Here is an 8,194-nt window from a genome sequence, read left to right on the forward strand (position 1 = left end):
CTTTATTCTGAAGTCTTTAAAACAAAGAAAACATATGAAAAAATAATGCCTAGATTATTCAAGGACAGTTTAGTTCTAAATACACTTAAATGACTTCATTGTCTGCTTTCATTGGTATTCCAGTCTGGCCTGGGAGATTTGGTCTCTTAAGAGATTCATGTTTTATTGCCTCTCCCAATCTCAGCTAAGCATGAACTCCAATGTGGTCTTGAGAAATCAGCTCAGCCAGAAGGCTTATCAGTTTCAACAGCTGCTTCTGCTTCTTGTGGAAAAATTTTGAGGCATGTCACTACGGTCAGGTGTCATAGGCTGTCCTTTGCCCTGGTGGGTCAGGACTGAACTAAGGGAAGCAGCTGCCCAATGAATGCCACCTCTTTTTTCAAAATACATTTTTATTGATTTCAGAGAGGAAGGGAGAGAGAAACATCAGTGATAAGAGAGAATCTGATCTGTTGCCTCCTGCATGCCCCACACTGGAGGTCAAGTCTGCAAAGTCTGCAACCCGGGCATGTGTCCTGAGTGAGAAATGAACTGAGACCTCCTGGTTCATATGTTGACGCTCAGCCACTGAGCCACACGGGCCAGGCTGAATGGCACATTGCCCATAAGGGAGTATGGGTGGTTAGGTCAATAAAGGCAACAATCACCCGACTGCTTGTGAAATTTTAACCAGTCAGCTTGAGAGGACTGTCTCATGGGCAGCAAGAGGGGACTAAACAGAAAAGGAGTCCATGAGAAAGAGGCTATGTATCTAGTGAGAGGAATATAGAAAAAAGCCAAATAACCCTGAATGAGCCTTGCAGACGCACATTCATTTGTAAGAAATAATTCAGTTGTGGACCCTTCACCCAATCCCTCCAATGATAATATCCTAGCAAACCATCACAACCAGAATATTGACATTAATGAGCTAAACATTTAGGACATTCACATCATTGCCTGGATCACCCATGTTGACAATTTCTGGGTACACTCACCTGCCTCAAATCAATTGAACACATCTGTATGAATCTATTTCTCCATTCTTTAATCTGTTCCATTGACTTATGTCTTCACCTCCATCTTGATTAATTTATAACATGACTTTAAATTAAGTAGACTAATTCCTCCCACATTATTCTCCTTTTTAAGAGTTGTTTTAACTATTCTACTTTCTTCATGTATTCATATACATTTTAGAATAATATTCACTATATGTTGCTATATCTAAATAAAATTTCACATGATTTTGATAGGAATTACATCAAACCCCTGTATCAATTTGGGGAGAATTATTACTATATTATTAGTAAATTGACTATTTATTGTATTGTCTTCAAATCCACAAATATGACATATATCTCCTTTTATTTATATCTTTGACTTTTTTCATCCACATTTTGTGGCTTTTAGCATATAGATCTTCATGTTTTGATAGATTTATACCTATTTGCATTTTTATGAGTGATTATCAATGTTATATTTTAAATTTACTGTCCATTACTAGTATCTATATATATATATATAAAACTAAGTGACCATTATGACCAGTCGACCAGTTGCTATGACACATACTGACCACCAGGGAGCAGATGCTCAATGCAGGAGCTGCCCCTAGTGATTTGTGTGCTCCACAGCCAACCTCCCACAGCTGGCCAACCTTCTCGCACCAGGCCTCTAGTATAGAAATGACATTGATTACTTTATGTTTATATTGTATCTTGTGACTTTGAGGGGCTCATTTATTAGTTCCAGAAGATAGATAGATAGATAGATAGATAGATAGATAGATAGATAGATAGATAGATGATAGATAGAAGATTTATTATGAGCTTCTGGCTTATAGATTTCTTGAGATTTTTCACATGGACAACCATGTTAGCTACAAATACAATTTCTTTCTTCCTTTTCAATGTCTTTTATTTCATTTCTTGCCTTATAGCACTATGCCTTTCAGCACTATGTTTAATAACAGTAGTGAGAGCAGACATTCTTGCCTTGTTTCTGATCTTATGAGCAAAACACTGTCTTTCACCATTGAATATAAGGTTAACTATAAGATGTTAGTAGATGCTCTTTATCAAATTGAGGTTGTCCCCTCTATTCCTACATTTTTTTCTAAGTCTTTTTTTTTTTATCATGAATGGATGTTAAATTTATAAAATGCTTTTTCCACATTTATTTATATAATTCTGTGATTTTTTTCTTCTTTAGCCGGTTAATATGGTAGATTATCTTGATTGATTTTCAAATATAGAACCAGCTTTGCATCCCTGGGGAAAAATTAATTATTAATGTGAATGATTTTTTAACATATTATTGAATTATATTTGCTAGTATTTAAAAGTATTTTGCATTTGTATCATGATGGATAGTGATCTTCAAATTTTCTTTTTCTTTTGTGGATGTATATACTGTCTTTGTCTTAAATACCTTTAATATCAGGGTAATAGTAGCTTCAGAAAATTAATTAAGGAGAGTTCTCTCTTCTATGTAAGGTTAGTGTTCATTTTCCTTTCAGTATTTGAGGAAAGCTCCAGTGTAACCAAATGGGACCAGAGCCTTCCTGTTCTGTTCAGTTGAGTTAAATTACAAATTCATATCCTTGATGATTATCGAGCTATTAAAATTATGTAGTAATATTGGGTAAACTGAGGTAGTTTGTGTTTTTTGAGGAATAGGCCCTTTTCATCTAAGTTGTTAAATTATTAAATTTATAACAGCTGATTGTAATTCCCTTTTGATCTTTTTAATGTCTACAGTGTCTGCAGTTTGTAGTGATGCTTCCTATTTTATTCCTGATATTAGCAACTTGTATCTTTTCTCTTTGTCATTTTTACTAGCTGTTTATCATATTTTGTGGTCATTTTAAAAGAACCAGATCTTTGTTTTATTGATTTTCTCTGTCCTTTTAAAATTCTATTGATTTCTGCTCTTTGTGACTGCCTTCTGTTTTCTTGCTTTCAGTGTATTTGTCTCTCCTTTTCCTAGGTTGTTAAGGTGGGAGTTGATTATGATTTGAGACTATCCTCTTTTCTAATATATTCATTTATCTCTATAAATTTTCTTCTTGACCTGTTTTAGCCATGTTTCACAAATTTGATTCTTACATTTTCATTTTCATTCAGTTCTACTTTTTTTTTTAAATTCCCTTGTGAAGTCTTTTTTTTTTTAATCCATGGATTATACAGTAGGGCAATGCTTAGTTTCCAAGTATTTGGTGATTTTCTTGTTATCTTTCTGTTATTGACTTCTAGTTTGATTGCACTGTGGCAGGCAAATGCATTCTGTATAATTTTGATCCTTCTGAGTTTATTTAGTTTTGATTTATGATCTTTTTTGCTACATGTTCCATGGGTACTTGCATGGAATGCATATTCTGCTTTTCTTGTTTTAAGTGTTCCAGAGCAAAATAGATCCTCTTGGCTGATGATGTTGTTGAGTTCTCCCATGGTCCTGCTGCTTTCCTAGGAAGATGTGGATCACTTGTCTGGAGGAAGGTGTTGTAGCTTCCAACTTAAACCTTTGTTTTGGCTGCCTTCCTCTGACCCCACTCAGCAGGAGAAGGGAGGCACAGCCTGGTACTGCTGGGTGGGAGAAGGCTAGCTTCCCCTCTCAACCTCCTCTGACATAAAAGAAGAGGGGACTCTCACAACTGCTGGGCAAGCATGGGAGCTCTGGGTCTCCACTGGGACTGTAGCCACACTTGGGGCTGTCGGGTGAGCAGGCGGCAAGAGTAGATGTGCTTCTTTGTTTACTAAAGTGCACTCCACCAACTGTGTGTGGAGAGAGAGGAGCTGTGGCCGGGCTAGCTCTGGGCAGTGGTGAAAGTCCTGATCCCCCACTAAACCTCCAATGACATCCCCTAACCATGGGGGTGAGGTGGGAGCACAGTACAGATTCAAAAACTGAGCACAATGCTGAAATCTGAGATCTGCCTAAGCATTTCAAAATCACACACACTAAAAGGAAAACTGCAATTTCAATAAATGTCACTGGAAGGTGTTTTTTTTAATTGTTTTTGCTTTTTTTTATTTGTCAACAAGTCTTTATTTGTTTATTATTTGTCTCTAGTCTAAAGTCTATAAGAGCAATTTACATATCTTTTATTTTCTTTTTTTTCTTTTTTTATTATTATTAAGGTATTACAAATGTGTCCTCATCCCCCCCATTAACCCCCAACCTCTCCCCCACACACACACTCATGCTCCCATCCCCCTGTTGTTTTCACTTTTAAAAAATGTATAGCAAATGAGGTGGTCATGGCTAAAAAAAAAAAAAGGTAATCTGATCTCTGGTAACTCACATGTTTTCTTTTTGTCTTAAATGAACACACAAACTTTAAGATGTTGATAAAATGATGGAAATAAAAAACCAAAAATCTAACTCAACAGTCACTCATGTCAAATTGCTGATAAATCCTCACTATCTAGGGAGAGATGTCCACTTCACCTAATAAAATCCTTTGATTTATGGCATAGTTCCAGGTGCTTCCCATTGTACTTTCTCCTCACTTCCTGCCACTCTGCTCCAAAATTCCTCTCTTAACATGACTCCTGCCTTCCATTTAGGAATTTCCTTGCCGGCTTTTCCAGCTGCCAATGCCAAGTCCTTTTTCCAAGGCTCCACTCCCTGGGCAGAGTTGGCGGCCCTCCTTGGCATGTCCAGCCTGGTACCCAGCCTGGTCAAGGCACCAGGACTTCCTGCCTTCTCACCTAGGGAACATGGAAGGTAATGCCATGCCCCCACTTCTCAAGATGGCCTTGAAGATATGTGAAAAAGCTTGTCAGTACTTAGCTTTGCATCATACCTATCACCTTCTACTAATATCCCTCAGACCTGCTTCTACTGCTCACCTGCACTTTTCTCCCAGACTGTCTCAGAAACTTTTTTTACCTTATGGACTTGAGAAGGACTCATGGAACATCTATGTCCCCTATTTTTGAGGCTGCTAAATGGGCTGCTTATCCAAAAAACGAGACTCTCATCCTGTGCCTGTAATTGTATCAGTCAAAACCCATTCATTCCACCACTGAGAAATTGCTTCCAAATAAAGCAAGTCTCCCTGAGAATCTAAGTACATCACATCCAGCGTCTGGATCTCATTGAGACCAGTGGCTTCTAGAAGGCAGAGGAGGCAAAGCAGGGGGACAAGGCCCCGGGGTGCCTGGGCAATGCAAAGGGAAGTGAACTGCAAAGCCTATATGAATGGGCAGAGAGGATTCTATGAAAGGGGATCCACCGAGGAGGAACTCAATGTATCCTAGAAATCCCTTCTATCTTGGTGAGTCTTCCATGTCATGAGAATAGTTAAAGATCTATCCACTGGGGTTGGGGGGAGGGGAGTTGAGGAACATACAGGTGCTGCTGGAGCAGCAGGAAGCAGGTTTGAAGCAGAGACCTTTCTAGGTCATTCTGGACAGCTGCTCTGCTCACAGCCCTATCCTCCCTATTCTTGCTGTTTTGTTATGTGAGGGATGAAAGAAGAAAAACATGAAAGTCGCCAAAGATAGAGACCTGGTTAAATTCTTTCCTTTTCCACTCTGTCTTTATGTTTTCTTCGTCTGAAGGGCTGGATGATAGGATTCATGCTGGAAGTGACAGCGCCCCTCATGCATGTAATGGCGAAATTTATATGCATGCAGCCTAATACAAATCTAAGGAAATTGTCATGTATTCAAAGATTTCTTTTGGAATGATTCTGTTCAATAAAATGAGTCCAAAGGAAATTTAGCAATTTGCTTATGTTTCAGCCATGAGCAATACGCGTCTAAATGCTTGAGTGTGCATGCCAGATGAAGAGTGCAGGATAAACTAGGGAGCAGGGAAGCATGCTGCTTTTTTGGAAGGACTCGCTGTAACACTCTGGGACTGCAATAAATATAATTAAAAGATAAATTGTGTTAGCTATATATGAAAAGGGAGTATAAAACTTTCACCGTGGCTGTGAATTACAATTCAGCAAGGTACCTCGTTTCCTGGTCCACAAAGGGAAGTTATGAAATGCCAAACCACACGCATCTTCTTTCTGCATGAAGGCTGTCTGGCTCATGCTTGGCTAATCACCAAGGAAACAGAAATATCCGAAGGTGAGAGCGCCCTGCGGCAATGGCTCTATCCACCGTCACTGATTTGAATTCCCCGAGTGGAAAGCAAGAGCAGTTGGCTGATTCGACCTTGATGAAGAGCTGGGGCTTGGTGTGTTCCCACGTCTGAGGTCTCAACCCCTGGCCAGGAGCCTGGCCCACAGCAGGAGAGCAATGAGAGACAGTGGAGCATGTGCTAAGCTGAGCACCTTCTCTGAGGCTAATACCTTCAGTGTTTCTGAAAATGTGCTTCCCAGAGTCCCTATCGGAAAACGTTCGCTGGTGCTTAATAAACATGCACACCGTTCAGACCTCGCCCGGACCTCTAATAGTCATTGATGGGGCTGGAGCCAAGGAACTTGCACTTTTAACTTGTTCCCCTATTGATTCTGTGCATCTTCAAGCTTGAGAGTCACGGCTCCAGGTACCAGTGACTTATGCTCTGTGAGCTCTGTCCTCCTGGGTGATGCTGGCAGAGGGTAAGGGAGCCCAGGGACAGGGTTTGCAGAGGATCGATGTTTTCCGCGCATTTGAGAAATGGAACAACTAGTAGAGCAGATAATGGCATATTTTTAAAATGCTGATAAGTTTATAATGAGACTACGGTATAATTATACTCAGGCTATACTCCCCCCGCCCCCCTTAGGATAGTTAACATTTTGTAAATGGATATAGAGAAAGAATGTTCAAATGCTTTGTCTAAGACCTTAGCAATAGAAGCCAGTATTTTTTTTTAAAACACCTTATTACTGTGGTGCCCTGCAGAAGTCATACACAGTGCTGGAAGTCTAGGGAAAATGAGGTGAATGAGAGTGTACTAAAGGAGAAGGGACAGCGGACTGAGGGTTGTGAAGGAGGGTTCATATTCTATTTCCCACCGATCGGCCTAAAGACACACAGGACGGGGCTGCACTAATGAACTATGGAAGCATGCGTAGTCAGTCACTCAGCTTCTCTGGGCCTCACTTTCCTGTTTATTCAATATAATGTTGAACTGGGGCCAGTTCACACTGAAGTTCAATTATTTTATTAGCATAGACCATCAGTAAAATAAATTACTTCTAGGGGATTAGAACAGTTATATATGCACACACTAAATGGGTGTAAGTGGCTGCATCTATGTAGATTTTCAAATTGCCTTGGATGTGGTTAATAGCAAAAGTTAATAAATACAATCTTCATTGAATCGGGGTTAAAAGACTACATTTGGAAAAAATCAAGAAAAATAGCTAGGACTGACCTTTTAAATATATTTCAGACAATGTAATGCATGTTCAATTATAAAATTTGGAAAATACTGAAAATTATAAAATACAATTTACCTCTAATTCTTTTTTCCAGAGATAGCCTACTTCTTTTCTCCTTTTTCCCTCTCTCTCTTTCTTTAGCTATTCACCTTCCTATCTAATCTATTTTTGTCTAAGTATGCACTGTCAAAAGAATTGGACTCCACCGCACGTTGTGCTTGGTAATGCCTTTCCCTGTTACATACACCGTTTACTCTCTGGCAAACCCCTGTCCTTGCCTGCTCTGTGGTATGTCACCTAGCCTTCCATCTAGGGCTGCCACCGGGGCCCTGGCAGAAGATTGGAGAGCAGGACTAGGGTGAAAACCGTGGGAATCCCCTTCTCGCCCAACAAACACTGGCTCCATCCTCATCCTGTTCATGGCCCCAGTGTTTCTGGGACAGGCTTCCAAGGTTCCGGCTCCCACTGTCTTTGGCTCCCAGGCCAGTAATACTATCTCCTCCCTTTTTCTCTCCAGCCAGAGAGGAGGTGGCTGTTTCCACTGGGGACACACTTCTGGGTCACCTCACTGTCCCCTGTCTTTCTCCTCAACTTTTCCTCTGTAACTATTCTCTGTAATCTTTTTCTTATTGAAAATTTGGCACAGTTTCTTTTTCAGGCTAGTTACTGACCAACCTCTACCATTCCCAATTTCTTCTTCTTTTTTTAATATATACTTTTATATAGCTTTGAGAGAGAGAGAGAGAGAGAGAGAGAGAGAGAGAGAGAACTAAAGTAAATCTACATTAGAAATACAGAAACATAAAGTAAGACAATACTAAGACAATCAATAAATTAAAAAATAAAATAAATTCCAGATAAAATTATTGTTATAGAGCAGTA

At 39.6% G+C, this 8,194-nt stretch overlaps 1 protein-coding gene across 1 annotated transcript in view; it reads right to left on the minus strand.

Annotated features, from left to right (window-relative positions):
* MYO16 (myosin XVI) overlaps positions 1 to 8,194 on the minus strand; it is a 439,204-nt gene that overhangs the window by 168,913 nt on the left and 262,097 nt on the right. The gene's annotated exons all lie outside the window — the stretch shown is intronic.

The sequence above is a fragment of the Myotis davidii genome, unplaced genomic scaffold (genome assembly GCF_000327345.1).
Source record: "Myotis davidii unplaced genomic scaffold, ASM32734v1 scaffold242, whole genome shotgun sequence".
Taxonomy (NCBI): Eukaryota; Metazoa; Chordata; class Mammalia; order Chiroptera; family Vespertilionidae; genus Myotis; species Myotis davidii.